Source organism: Galleria mellonella, unplaced genomic scaffold, assembly GCF_026898425.1.
Source record: "Galleria mellonella isolate WM207_F2 unplaced genomic scaffold, CSIRO_AGI_GalMel_v1 utg223, whole genome shotgun sequence".
NCBI lineage: Eukaryota > Metazoa > Arthropoda > Insecta > Lepidoptera > Pyralidae > Galleria > Galleria mellonella.
The window spans coordinates 2,895,080-2,907,526 of record NW_026442042.1 but is presented as its reverse complement, the minus strand read 5'-3'; the positions used below and the strand labels follow the sequence as shown (position 1 = coordinate 2,907,526).

At 33.4% G+C, this 12,447-nt stretch overlaps 1 protein-coding gene across 6 annotated transcripts in view; it reads right to left on the bottom strand.

Annotated features, from left to right (window-relative positions):
• Positions 1–12,447, bottom strand: part of LOC113517205 (RNA-binding protein Musashi homolog Rbp6) — a 659,940-nt gene that overhangs the window by 24,194 nt on the left and 623,299 nt on the right. The window lies entirely within an intron of this gene.

The following is a 12,447-nucleotide window of genomic DNA, read 5'->3' as shown; positions in this document are numbered from 1 at the left end:
TTAGGATTTTCGGATCGCAGTTATGTGATATCCAAATGAGTTGTCAAGACTTTAGTTGATTAAATAATATAGACATATTTTTTATTTAACTCGATATGGTTCACATTGAGACTTCATTTTTGCGACAGTAGTTACCGTTCGCCTTAGATATGAGCCATAGTGTTCTACAGATAATGGTTACTGAAACGCTCAGTACGTTACTACTTGTGGTTTTAAAAAATATATTTTATCGTATTGCGTTTATTAATTTTGCCAAGATCCCTTAAATATTCGTACTTTATTGGGATCGGACGAGTCGGGAAATTATGGGGAAAAGGGGGTGACGAAATCGGTCTACAATCCGTTATGCTTCACGGTTCGAATGACAAATTGAATTTTAATTTGCTTTAACAAGTCAAAGAGCTTATCGTTGAATACTTATTATATAAAACAAGACAAATTTTACGAGGTTTAAATTACGTAATTATTTAGGTATTGTGTCATTCCTTGTAATAAATTATTTTAAAATTCTATTAAAATTAAATTACTTAATTGTATATACATTTATATACCTATATCAAATATATTCTTACAATTTTAGTAAGATTGCGAGTATAATTTAACATTAAAGCTTCTCGTTTAATCGATTGATTAAGTAATTTTAACAAAGAGTATAGCTCTGTTCGGTACTTGTATATTCCTACCCGCCCCTGAAGGGTGGGCAGGAGGCAAGTATAAATTACCCAATCTACGCTAACCCAAACCTCTAGCAATAGGATTTTCGTTACCAAGTAGCATCGTTACAGAAAAGTACGTAGGCTTAAATTAAAGTCAGCGGATAGATCGCCTTAAATTTCCTCCCGAATCCTGTTGAGGTTTATATATTTTAAGAAGCCAGAGTTACGAATAAAACTTAAGAATTTATGAGATATATTTTACGAATATGAATATTTTTCAGTTACATTTTTTATAGAGCTGCATAATCGCAATCTGTCTTCGTTGAGAATGTAGCGAAGTACATAAAGTCGCGTCCACATTTGTCACGCGGACGTCACAAGCCGACAAATGAAGGCTTTGCTAGGCGTTCGCGCACTTTGTGCACTTTGCACAACTTTCTGCGCCGACATGGAACTACGTGCTTTTGCATTAACGCGACGAAGTGAGTACGCGGGCTTTACCGCGTTGAGTGTCTTTCCTCCAAGTTTTATGCCTAGATAAGGCTGAATAATCAACATGTAAAATAAGTTGGGGGACTCGGCTTCACATAAGTTATATGAAAGTTTTCATCTTTAAGACATAATAAAAAGTTACGTTACGAACTTACTATTATTTCATCTATAAATGGATATGTTTCATGAACTTCGTATAACTAAACTTTTATTGTATCAAACTTGTACAATAATGTGAAATGCAGCTAAATTATTTTCTAACATGAACTGTATTCTTCGATCGTCCTCGACATAAAAATAGCGAGTGTCGCCATTTGTCAGGTCCGATAAAGCTTTACAAATGAACCGGCGCCTACGCCAGAGGCAGTCGCTACTATAGTGGCACCCTCCATTTGTTCGGCAACACGCAACCGAGGGGACATACAAGAATAAATGCCTGCCCACTTCTAGCTAAGATAATATGACAACGAAATTTGTTAAAACTTATTGCTTTTTGTCACTGGTTCTAAAATTAAATTAAAAATTCGATTCAAAATATTCAAATAAAATGAGGTTATAAACCTTATTCAACAGTGGAAAATGATTCCATTTTAAATCTACGTACAATAATACGAACGGCCATGAAGAAAATTCAGTCGGGGGATCCGACGTTAATTGATGTCGCGTCGTTGGCGAGCGGAGTGGGAAACAAAAGCTCACAAACAATTCGCATTGGAGTTCGCAATCCCGATCAAGCGTTCGAGATCGCGACGCAGTTTAATGACACGAAAAATAACAAAGGTAAATTGTATTTAGCCCCAGCTAGGTAGGCGCGCCCTCCGGCCGATATATCGATCTGACTGAAGTAGTAGTAGTATTCGACACCGACTCACCACACCTCGGCACAACCGAGCGGTCTTAAGGTTTGCTCGAATGCGTCTCCACTTGGGATAACACTGCTTCTAATCTCATCGATGTATGAGAAATTTAATTGTTTCGCGAGAAAACACCACGTTTTATGCTTCGCCACTCCGTTGAACATTCGCATGTAAAGGTGAATTAATACGAATCTGAAAGCAGTCATTAAATTTTCGCTCGATTGATTTTGAGTGAAAACCTTTTAAGGTAAAACAGTAATGTCAATAACTTCGAAGGCGTAGAATTGTGCTTACCTTTTAAGAACATTGATTTTGTAATGCGATTTATTAGAATATTTAGGATACATAAATATAAATCGTCACGTTAAAAATCTGAAATATCTTCATGAGAAAATGTGTAGTATTCATATTTTACTTTTTGAGTATTTCACAATTATTCTCTGTCGACGCTCACGGAAGCAATCGTGCACCGGTTGATGTTTTTTTAATCCGCCTTTACGGACCTTCAAGCGAACATAAAAAAGTGTCGAAATAAAAAAAGGCGGAATAAAATACTCAGGAGTATTACGAACAAAGCCGATGCGTTTAAGTAAATCCAGGCGGGGTCGAATTTTATTAATTCGCGCGGATGTAGCTGGCTATGCATATTTCTTTGCTGGTGATAAGGTATTGGTAAGTAGAGTCGTAGAAGATTTTAAAGCAGAGACGCTTAGATTAAAAAGTTGAGAAGGCTACCTAAGTAAATGAAATAATCAACTTAGTACTAATCTGACTGAGTTCCTTAGCTAGACCTTCCTTAAACAGACCTTCTTGTTGCGAATTTCTCTTCACATAAAATTCCCATACTGTATGGGGTTTTTTAAAGAACGCGTTTTACTTCAGGGATGGAAACGTGTTTCTAAAAAAGTGTTGCAGGCGTCCATATGATACAGTGACCGTTTACTATCAATCGGGCTATATGTTTGTTTGTCACCTTTGTGGAATAAAAAAAAATCAAATTAAAGTTTGAATTAGTTCTGAAAATCAATGATGTTCAAGCTCAATCCCGTATAAGAAAATGAAGCAAGTTTGTGAACAAGTTCACTGGAGCGGTTCGCATGTGTGTTGACGTTAACTGCATTTTATAAGATTTTGTATCTGTTTCCTAGTACTGAAATTTCTGTTTCCTTTGAGATTTTTGCTGGACTACGGGCAGACGGCCAAATAGACAACTTTATAAAGGATAAAGCATTCCATTTTATTTTAAACGAATACAGTACCACAAGTTATTTATATATTACACAATTTTACAGAGGACTGCTATAAAACATTTTATTTGACATGAAGAAGAATAAGTGAACTCACCATAAGACTGTAATTTCAGATGAAGTAGTCAAAAGTATTATGTTTTTGTACCTTTTAATAGAACGACTATAATACTATTTTCTATATTTTGTCATGTACCTACATACAATTGATTAAAAAATAATAGAAGGCGAAGGTGCAGTTATCTTTGCAACAAAATTTAAATACAGAAAATACAATAATATTGACGGAATGTTCCATAGGATTTAGTCGGATATATAGAATTGACAGACGTATTTGGGTGTCTACGAATTAATTCAATTTCAAATTATTAGTAGAGCTAGTAAAATATGCCTTAATACTCAAATAGTACTAAAACTTTTAAATTCCTTAATATATTTTAAATATATTAAAAAAAAGTTACTTTACTTATCTTATTGGCATGCTTAATAAAATTACCCTTTCGTTATCAGAAATTTAACGCATCCATATAAAACGTCAAGAAAGCACAAGTCAAGCAACTTTGTAAGAAAGTAATGCGGTGCGGGCGTAGCGTACGAACATACGTGAGAGATAAACGCAGACGACAGGGGGAAGGGTTAGGGGGTCGGGAGTGAGTCAGATAAGTTTATCAGGGAAACCTCTCGCCTGCGTATTGACAGAGCGTCGCAGCCTGGGCCTGATTGCCGTTAAACGGAAGTCGGGGCGTGGGAACCGGAGGCTAGTAAGTGCTCCAGAAATACTACGATAAAAAATCACGCATTGGGAGGAATCTTCGATAAATTTTATGTTTTTCCAAACGCTGCGGATTTGCAAAGAGAATAGTGATGGAAAAAAATTGTTACTTATTCACTTTTGGTACACTTGGATACGTGAAATCGTATACGAGTTCATTTTTTATTTACAAACATTAATATCGAGAATGTTCGCAAGCTAACAAAAATTTGATAAGCGAAAGAAAACATTATATTGCGAGCATACGATGCTGCGTAAGGAAGATCGAGTCACAAATCTTGCGCTCAACAGGTCACGGATAATGAAATACTCCGCCGCGCCCCGGGAGCTCTTTCCATATTTACGTAACTGTTGTTCGAAGAAATAAGATAAGCGCAAGTCGACGTTTTCCGTCGAATTTCAGCAGTTACTTAAAGTGTTGGAGTGTTTATACAGCGAGCAGAGAGGGGTGGTCGGAGTACGATGGGCCGTAATGTGCGAAATTCAAATCAGATATAAACGATCGACTCGTCGCCCGTCGCCGATAAGCGACACAGTAACGTTACCTGACACTAGGGTTGACGACATTCAAAATAGCTTACGAAAAAATCCGCACACAATCAGAAAAGCTATTTTTAGCAATTCGTTTTATTTTATTCCTAATAGTCAATAAAATAAAAATATTTGTTTTTGTTTTCTTTTATGCTTCTTGTTATAAATAAAGACCAGCAATTTCCATGCATTTTCTTAGGTTTATGAAATTACATTTAAATTTTCGGAACTATTACGTTTGTCAGAAAATTATATGAGATAACCCTAACTACGCTTTACAGATAACTCTCCAGCTACTTGTATATTGCAGATATTATTACATCGGAACGTTAGAAATAGATTTGAACGCCGTAATGTGAAGTTTTCGTGAGGTTCTATACTTTGTAAAGTTTCAGGTGCGTGCTGTGTTCGTAGATTTATATGCGTAAATTGATAACAAATAAATGCAACTTAAATACAGTTATTGACAAATTTTTTATGTAATTTCTGTGTATAGTAAACGTAAAGTTTAATAAGCGGACTCGTAAATAATATATAAGTAGTTACTAAAAAAATTATTACAACATACACGTTATTATGAAATAATTGTGTATTTTGTATTGCTTGCATAAAGCAAACAGCTAATGACTATATTTATTGTCTGTAAAATATACACGTCGCGAAGACAGAGGAAATAGTAAGCCTTGTCACATTCGCGATGAATTTTATATTGCAGTGGTATACTCGCCATCATAGAAATGTTAGTTAGATATTAAATATTAAGTGAAGTACTGCGCTGCGCGGCTTGCAACATTCATAGCGAAGCCTGTCTAATGTCGAAGGTTATTTCTGGAAAATCGATGGAGGTTCGATGAAACCGTGGTTTAGTTATGCAAAACTATGAAGACATTTGTATTTGGTATATGCCGTGACGGTCTGTATATTACCAGTAATCGAAATAGGTAGCCGTACGTTACTGCAATGGTTTTATTTCGACATTCGCGTAATCCGTTAACATTTTATATATTTGATTCGGTAGCTGTAACTATTGTGATACTAAGTTAATATTTAACTAAAGGTGCAAGAGAAAGCTTTTATCGTAATGACCTATTTGTTTGACAATATTAAAATGTATGGCATGGAATGTTGGATTAACACCTTTTCCGCTTAAACTTGAACGAGCTACGAACATTAGTTTTGTCAACTGATTTAAGAAAGTTCAGCTTTCAACTAAGTCATTGGTAATACTAATTTCTGGACTACTAATTGAAATAAAATTTTTGTTTTAATTAGATGGCATTGTCATAAGATTTAATCTTGATACATGCATAATTCATGCTGGTTTTAATTTTACAGCGGAAACTGCCAATTCGAGTAAAGAAAACCAATTGGTCTTGATTTGAAACTAAAATAACAAGAGTATTGGCAGATTGTCAGGCGTATTAAGACCATTTGCAATTGTAAGTGAATACAATTTTCGTTGCTTAACTAATTCTTATCATACTAAAAGTGCTGTAAACTCTTTGGGTATAACAGAGGAGAATGACCATCGCGTATAGCAACCGCGTAACTGAGGCAATTGGAACGTTACTATAAAGTTTTATACATTAATGAGAAATTAAATTATGATTCTTAATGAAAGGACTTATGTTCATAAATTGAACTGAAGAAACTGAACATTTGAAATAAAATTTGCATTATAAAATAAAATAAGGAAAATAATTACAAAAGTGTATCACTTATAAAAAATCAAATTATAATATAAAGACGCATAGTATTAAAATGTAATTTAGGTAAACATATTGAGAACTATTATGATTCTTTTTCAAGTATCGATTTAGGAACAAGCACTGAGCTTATATCAAGTAGCAGTCGTTCTTAGTAAATGCATTGAATATCTTAATCAAAATTCACATGAAAGTCAAACTATTGAGAATTTCAAATGTTAGATGTTACAGCGTTACGTCTAGCGCTTGGTGGGGGCTTTCGTCTGAGGGTAATATTGAATTTATTTTCTATTTTGGACTGATAAATATGTATTTGATTTTATAGTAAAATTATCTGCAATGTTTGTTTTGTTTATTTTAAATGGTCACCAATTGGATACTGTTCGTGTTTTACATACAAATCATGTTCGTTTTAATTGTTTATTTTAATGTTTATGTACGTGTTGTCTTCTAAATTATGTGAAGTGCATTGAGGCACAATGTTATCTAAGATAAAAAACGTAATTTATATTGAATATTGATATAAATGAAATATTCTTTTTTTTTAAGTACGGGTTATTTAAAGTACAGTATTGTACAGTAAACTTCCTAATTAATGTTGTAATTAGGTTATTATGTTGCTTCATCGTTACTTTTTCATGTGGTCTTTTGTTTTTTTTTTATACGTGAAAATGGTAATCGTCTCTTAAACATGACGTGCCATTACTCTCATTTCTCGCTTCAAAAAAGTAAATTTATGTTTCTCATAATATATAAAAAAACGTCTGACATACATTTACACAACGTTCTATTTCCGCATATAAAAAGATTAATTAATTAGATATGGAGAAATATACATTCTATTAATAGTTTCGAAAATTTTGATGGAAGTGAAGTAGGGACTGTTTCGTTGTTATACATCAAGATAAGTAACATACATATGACATTCCGAATAAATTAAATAAGAAATAAACAAATTAAAGGACTATAAGAAGTTAGTTGGTATTCGGAATATCATAAGAAAGTTTACAACGCACGTATAAGCTGTAGCAATTAGTAATAATTAAGTAGGTAGCGGTGAATAGTATGGGCTACAGTGACTAGCGACGATGCCATGGCAGTACCAACACTACTGACTACTAGATTAAGGTCTGCCGCACGAGGGCCAGTACTCTCGACGCTCATAACTTGTTTTGCATGAATCTGTTCGCGACTTCCATACGGCTCTCAGGAGGAGTCTCGGCTCAGCACCTCTAATGTAAATGAAATTGTGCGCAAGAAATAAAGCAGGGCTTCTCGGCCGCTATTTATCGCCGCCCGCGTCTCCTAACTCCCCCGTAATGGGAATGTGGAGACGCCGCGCCGAGCGCAGTAATGAACTGGCCTGCCCTAACGTATGGCCTTTATTGATGATACCCGTACCATCAAGACTGTCACTACTTTATTGTCTCGCTACGCACCGACACCGTTTCAATTAAGCAAGTCTTCTTACAATACTTTATGGCAGCTGAATCATTCCTTTCGTATACAAATAGTATAAAAAATTAAAATACTTCGGCTTTATAAACATAATATAGTACATAACACAGTGTAAGAATAATATTCGAAAGAGTTTTTCAGATTATGAAATAGAAAAGTAAGAGTATTCAATAGAAAACGATAATACAAAAGATAAAGTAAAAAAATCTTATCATGTTTTTAACATCACGTTTCTACTCGTAGATATAACGCTATGGATATTACAAAATATGAATAAGGCGCCACTCACTGCACCCCTTATGCGTTGGCATTTCTGAGAACTACATAAAGTAATATGCTCTTGTATGACTGTGTTCGCTATCTCGGCTCTCTATCTCGCTACTGTTATATACACATTGAAGGGATACATAAATCAGATTTTTGAAATCTACACATCAAAACATTAAATTTGAAATCGGTATACTTTTGTCAATTTGTATAATATTTTAAGTGACTTTTAAAAATAGTACGGTTTAAATTATCTTAGATTATTACGTAATTGTAATTATGCGATACTGGACAATTATGAATTGAAATTATAATGCAGTCAATTTCTACAGAGTTTATTATGTTGGTCTTGTATTAATTATATTACTATGGTTATCAATACAAAACTAACAGTAAATTAAGAATAACAATAATTTATGAATAACAAAATAAAAAAAAAAATGTTGACTATAATTTGTCAAGTTATATATGATCTATAAGGCTCACCAATATATACATTATAAATAAATGAATAATAAATATTTTATAAGTGGCCTGTAATCATTATATTATCATAATAGATTTATGACGGTATTCTACGGATCAATGTGATAAATTTAAAGTCGTTATTTAAGGACCAGGTGGTGTAATTGTCTATTATATTTTTGTAACTTATTGATCTTTTAATGGAAACTTACTGAGTAATCATATTACATTACATACAAGCCCAAATTGAGGTGTACCTGTATGTAGGTTAACCCAATAATGTATCTACTGTATCATATACATAGTATAACGTTCTCACATACCAACAGATTAGATATGCAATATTACATGCAAAACATAAAACAATTAGACTAGTGTGTGTATAAAGTAAACGTGTGAAAATACTACGTAATTCTGAATTTGTAGGGAATTGAAGATAAAAAACAGCAATATTTCACATATTTGTTATAATTTTAATTACAATTAGCGTTCGTTAGGAGTTTTCCTAATTTTTGTACATGACATTTATATTGGTTAAAATGTTTGTACTCTATTAAAAGAGTCAATTAAAGCAAGTAATTATGTACAAGATAATTTTGTAGATATTTTAATAATAGGTTTTCTCAAGAGACTACAGCATGAGGTTCTTCAAAAGGGGGGTAAAGAGGTTTCTTCAGGGTCAGCAACGCACACGTAATACCTCTGGCATTGCAGGTGTTCATAGGCTACGGTAATCACTTACCATCAGGTGGGCCGTATGCTTGTTTGCCACCTCAGTGGTATAAAAAAAATATCTCTAGACGTTGCATATCTAACTCTTTCCGATTATGATCACTAAAAACTAATTACTCTTCAAACCATAAAAATAATCAGAATTAGTTTTGTTTATAACTCCCGCCAAACCTATTGAAACCTACTGTGCATGTGAATGTACCTGTTTATCTATCTTGCTCTTATATTCATATTACTATATTTCTATTTCACATTGTCAATCTATATATTTTTAATCTAAGCTCTGTACACAGGAACTTCATGTTCATGTGTACGACGCCTTATCGTGCACCACGTGTGATTAATTAATTTTCTTTCACGCTTCGAATTTAACTTAGAGGAGAAATCGTTAACGGCCGGAAAGGCCTGTTGAGCCATAATTTACGTCTTTGCGTTCGACTTAGTTAGTTGCGTCATTTGAAAGTTGCGTGCCGTGGGCCTTATAACCATTAAATTTATATTGTATACGTACATAGGAAATTAGGTAGTCAAATAGCCATTGCCATTAGATTGTAATCGGAATTATAAATTCTATCAAAAAATGATATTTTTATAACTTTTTTCCAATAACAACAAGCATAAAAAAATGTTTTAAAATGTTAGAAAATGTATTCGGACAGTGATTGATAAAACCCAAACGGGTTATTGTTTCGCTGTTTTATATTTGTAGCACATACTTGTATTTTTATTAATATTCTAAATTAAAATTCTAAATAAATGAAAAAAATCTGTACTATTTTTATAGATTAATATAATATTCAGCCATATAAAAATACACTTAAGGACTAAGAGGTTCAAGACGTTTCACACTATACATTACATTATCGATATAATGTCTTATCGAAATAATGTAGTCGATTCTGAGGTAATATTTCTTTGAACTTATCTGTTAACCTAATATTTAAATTTAATATTAATAGAAACGTTGACTTAAATCTATTAGAAATTTAATTTATATGATCCCAAGAATAAAGTTCTCGTTGATATCAAATTGAAATTTTAATTTTAGAGATATGTTTAGAGGAAACACGCCGCAGAATTAATCCTATTATCTGAATTTATATCTTAGACAAGATTTTGTTTCCAAACAAACAGTCTAAGAAAATTGTCAGTTTCAATTATCACAAATTAACTGAAACAGGAGCAAACCTTGCCAACTGAAAAAATAAAAATATTAAAATCGGTATCGGATAGCCGCACAGAAATCAAATGAAACTTCTTGTTTTTAGTAACAGCTTAAAATTTTGATTATGTTATAATTATGGTTATCCAAAGTAAATTTGGACTAACTCAACTTGCAGTAGTAAAGTACGCGTTATTATTGAGGTTGCTACAGAGGTAGTTAAGTAGGGTGGCTCCTAAACCTCGTTAGCAGCAAGTATTGCATCCCATGAACCCGGGGAAAGCCAGGGACCCGCTTGTATTATTAATGACACTCCGACACAATGGCGGTCTCTTCCTTTCTCACAGGTATATAATAATATAATGCGAAATTTACAAAAGTTATACTGTCACAAGCTCTCCCGGTGTACATTTTATTGTTATTTGTATTTTCATCTACCTGTATTTTTAATTAAATTTTTATTGGTGTCTAAGTTTATATTTAGTATAAAGAAAAATATTTTATTCACATTTTCACTCCACGATCTCCCACGTGATCTCAACAACAGTTTTGAATGTTGTTTCACAAAAAAAGCAGTAACTTTAATTGTATAGAAATTAGTATGAGACTGTCATGGATATAATCTTGCTTGCAAAAAGTATTATTTTTAAAATCAGTGTAATTGGTGAAGATACAGCGTAATAAACATACAAAAAAAATCATCTAATCAAGAATCCATTTATTTTTGAAGACGCTTAAATATTCGTATAAGTTAAATGTGTCGACATATATACATTTTCGTTTATAACTTTCCGATAAAATACAGATTGAAGGATAAAAACTTTAAAGAAAAAGGTCTGGATATAAAGCCCATCGGAATCTTCAGAAATGCGACATGCCAATTGCAAGTTTCAATGAAAAAGGACGGTCGCACGGAACGACTGATATATAGGAGGCGCAAAAATGGCCGCCGACGAATCGATAAAGCTTAGAAGAAGCGCGCTGGGTCCTGCTAAAACGGGAAGTTTATGGTAATCACGCTTGTGGAGGAGCACGTGATTGATTGTTCGACGCAGCCCATGGCAGGGAGAAGGGATGAGCGGACACAACGATGCTATACGAATCTTTGAGAGGTGCTTTTTAGAATTACTAAGTAGAAAATTTCCTGAATCTCATCGCTGGTTGATATGGATTGAAACTCGTAAAATACAAAATAGAAGCAAGAGTATTTTAAGATTTTGTTTAGCGAAAAAACCGTATTAATTATGACGCAATGACTATGATACGTTACGTACGTTACGTGGGTTACGTATTTGCAACAAAACTTATACAAAAAAAGCACCAATTGTTCTTAAATTTTCTGCGTTTTTTTTTTATAAAACTAGTCATGATAAACTATAAGCATCGATTGTAACTAGTATCGTACTAAGATCATAAAAAAATATCTACATTCTATATTATCTTACTAACAGCATAACTGTTTTAGAATTAAATAAAATATGTTAGTTATGCGTGGGGACATAATGGTATTTTAGAAGTGTCCTTTTTGTTATTAAGTCTATTCTACGGGACATATGGATGCACGAAGGTACAGGCCATCCTTTGATGTGGCAGTAACGACAAGGGTGCGCCAATTGGGCCTACCAACCAGTTAAGACGTTAAGAGAAATGGCGATCGAGGATCCCAAGATTTAAGAGGCAGTTTCAAATGTGCCTACTTTTAGTGTTATTTCCTAAACGGAAACCATTTGTTTGCCTCATGCACGATCGAGGAGAATAATGTCTGTAATACCAACGAGGTTTTCAGAAGTGTTTATGTGAGTGTTGCTCAAAAGAGAGTAGCAAAGATCTCGAGTTCTATCGTTAACGTTATAAAAAAAAAATAAACATATTAACTCTAATACGTTAATTGAAGTGGCATAAAATTCAGCTGCGTCATGATATTATAAAGTAATTCGGCAAATCGTTGAATAAAGTATGTCTCGAAATACTAAATTGAGCCAAGTTCGCTATGGCTTTAGTCATAAAATTTACTTATTCGGAATTCTGATCTGCAACAACGAAAAGTCTTGGAAACATATGTGTGTATAATGAATAAAGTAAAAGCATTAACTACAATACAA